We start from the raw sequence: 3,608 nt of genomic DNA on the forward strand, positions 1-3,608 counted from the left end.
CCCTTCCCTTCCCTTCCCTTCCCTTCCCTTCCCTTCCCTTCCCTTCCCTTCCCTTCCCTTCCCTTCCCTTCCCTTCCCTTCCCTTCCCTTCCCTTCCCTTCCCTTCCCTCCCCTTATCCATGGCTTTCCCCCAGGGGACTGTGCTGGTTCTTTTTGGAGTGTGGCTCCTCACGGGGGGATTTGGGATCCCAGGGAAGGAACATTTCAGGAAATGGCAGAGAAGAGCTGGAGGAGGCTGAGTTTCCATGCTGGGAAATGCCATTCCATGTGTGATCCTGTGACTCACCCTGAGGCTGTGACACCCTCACAGAACCGTCCTGGTTGCTCCAAATTTGGGTTCCTGAGGGTTTTTTTGCAGGGGCTGAGGCCATTGGAGGAGCAAGGTCCCCCTCCCTGGCTGTTCTCCATTTCTCCTCTCCCAAAGGGGAATGTCAGTGCGGGCTCTGGATGTGCTCAGGTAAATTTCCACCGTCCCCGCTCACATTCCCTGTCCGGGGCTCAGCTGGCTGATCTGGCGCTGTAAAGCTCCCCAGGGAGATAAGGGCCCTTTTGCTCTCATTCCAAGAGTGATCCGTGCTGCAGATAGGAGCTGGTATCTCCCATCTCGCTGGGAATGCCGCGAGTGCTGCGTCAGGAGCTGCCTCCAGCAATTCCTGCTGCACAGGGGCTCTGCCAGAGCGCTGGAACGTTCCTGCTCCTTCTGCCCTGGGTTTTACCCCACACATGTGCTGTCCTCCTGCCCCACGTGCCCAGGGAAAGTTACTGGGCAGGGAAGGGAAACGCTCTGGCCCCTCTGCGGCTGCAGTGATGAGCAGAAGTGATGCCTTCCCCTTGTCTTCCTTCTTTCTAAAACAACCCCCAAAAAAACCCAACCAGAACAAAAATCCCCAGTCAGACACAAAAAGCCCCAAACAGACAAAAAACCCCCAGTCAGACTAAAAGACTCCAACCAGACCAAAAAATCTCAACCAGATCAAAGAAACCCCAACCAAACAAAAAAACCCAGTCAGACACAAAAAACCCCAACAGACCAAAAGCCCTACAACCAAACCGGAAAATCTCTGACCAGGCAAAAAAATCTCCAACCAGACCAAAAAATTCTCATCCAGATCAAAAAAACACCCCAATCAGACCAAAAATCCCCAGTCAGACACAAAAAACCCCAACCAGACCAAAAAATCTCAACCAGATCAAAAAACCCCCCAACTAGACCAAAAAATCTCATCCAGCTAAAAAAAAACCCAACCAGACCAAAAACCCCAGTCAGACATAAAAACCCCCAACCAGACAAAAGCCCCACAGCCAGGCCAAAAAATCTCTGACCAGGCAAAAAACTCCAACCAGACCAAAAACCCCACAACCAGACCAGAAAATCTCTGAGTGGACATAAAACCCCAACCAGACAAAAAAACCAAAAAACCAAAAAAACCCAAAAAACCCAAACCAGACAAAAAAACCCAACCAGACCAAAACCCCACAACCAAAACTGAATTCTTTTTGGGATGAAGGACAGCACGAGGTGATGGCAGCAGGGAGTTCATGCCCTGCTGGTTCCTGCTGAGGAGACCCAAACCGTTGGATTGCTGAGCAGGCAGGGCTGGGAATGGCACGGGAGGAACCCTAAAAATGGATGGAATTGGAGTTCCAGGAGGGAATTTCCCAGCCCTCAGCAGCCTTTCCTTGCTCACAGTGATTTCCTGTAGGGATTTGTGCTTTCCAGGCTTGGAGGGAGGAGTGTGGAGCTCCATGATGAGCTCTGGCTCTGAAATAGTCCCAAAACTCCTCCAAAATGCCCTGCTGGGAGCTGGGGAGGAACACAGGGACCTGCAGCCCCCTCTGGAATTGTTCTTGTTCCTTCTGCTGTGGAGAAACTTTGCTGCTGCTGCATCCTGGCTTTGCTGCTGATATATCCTGGCTTTCTGCAGATATATCCTGGATTTCCTGCTGAAATATCCTGGCTTTCCTGCTAATATATCCTGGCTTTGCTGCTGGTATATCCTGGCTTTTCTGCTCCTATTGGGAACACCTGGCATGACCCCGCTCCAGGCACCTGGCTGGGGGGGATTTCCACCCTCCTGCATCCCTTGCACAATTCCTGGTCCCTTTTCCACGCCAGTCCTGGTGGATGCTGAGCACTGTCCTGCTCGTGGAGCTGGAGCTCCTCAGGAGGGTCAGGGACGCAGGATTTGGGGTGGGATGTGGAGGCTGCTCCCCCTCCTCCTGTGTCCTCCACCCCAAGTCCTCATCCAGCTCCAAATCCCAGTCCTTTGGAGAGGTTGTTCCTGTGATTTCACTGTAAATAGGATTTTGTATCTTCTCTGACTATTGCTAATAAATGGTTGCAAAACTCTTCCCGTGCCTGTTGCTGCTCTGGTTGTGCAGGTGCTGCTTCACCCCTTCAGATGTAAACAAGGCCCTGGCATGGCCCAGAGGTTTAACGGAGCCCGAGTCACCTCTTCCCTGGTTATGAGTAAGGAGAGCATCCCACACACAGCAATAAAAGCACAAGGATCTGGAACAGGTGTCATGGGTGAGGAACTGAGGGGAAAAAAGGGCTCCTGCAATGAGGGATTTGCTCCCTTTCCCACAGGATTCAAAATTCAGTGAGTGAGGATAAGCTGTGAGAGGACTCCAGCTCCAAGGGAATTTTCTGCTGTGCTGGAGCTTTCCCAAGGGTAAATGGAGGGGAAAAAAATTCCTCCAGGGACAATTCACCACCACAGAGCAATAAAAGCACAAGGATCTGGAACAGGTGTCATGGGTGAGGAACAGCTGGGAACTGAGGGGAAAAAAGTCTCCTGGAATGAGGGATTTGCTCCCTTTCCCACTCCATTTATGCGGCCACAGGATTCAAAATTCAGTGAGTGGGAGAGAGCTCCAGCTCCAAGGGAATTTTCTGCTGTGCTGGAGCTTTCCCAAGGGTAAATGGAGGAAAAAAAAATCCTCCAGGGACAATTAACCACCCAAAATGAGAGGTAAACTCCCATCTGGGAGAGGTAAACTGCAAACTGCACTGGGAGAAGCAAACTCCATCTCACTCCCTCAGCTCTGAAGGGACGGTTGTCCAGGACAGAAATCCCAGTGCAGCAGGGATTGGATCCTTCCCAAAAGCAGTCTGTGCTTTTGGGAAGGAGTCAAACCCAAAATGTGGGAAATTTGGTTCCTGGGAAGTGATGCTGAACACCCAGGAGGGATTTCCCTGCATTTTCTGTAGAATTATTCTGGAATATTCCCACACAGATAACGAGGTGTCCAAATCCTGGACTGAATTATTCTGGAACATTCCCACACAGATAATGATGTGTCCAAATTCTGGACTGAATTATTCTGGAATATTCCCACACAGATAATGAGGTGTCCAAATTCTGGACTGAATTATTCTGGAACATTCCCACACAGATAATGATGTGTCCAAATTCTGGACTGAATTATTCTGGAACATTCCCACACAGATAATGATGTGTCCAAATTCTGGACTGAATTACTCTGGAACGTTCCCACACAGATAATGAGATGTCCAAGAGCAGGTGGATGAGGCATCATCAGGGTTCCCTGGAATTACCACAGACGTGATGAAAGGCTGATGATTCCATCAAATTTCAGCTCTG

This window comes from Ammospiza nelsoni, chromosome 32, assembly GCF_027579445.1.
Source record: "Ammospiza nelsoni isolate bAmmNel1 chromosome 32, bAmmNel1.pri, whole genome shotgun sequence".
Classification (NCBI taxonomy): domain Eukaryota; kingdom Metazoa; phylum Chordata; class Aves; order Passeriformes; family Passerellidae; genus Ammospiza; species Ammospiza nelsoni.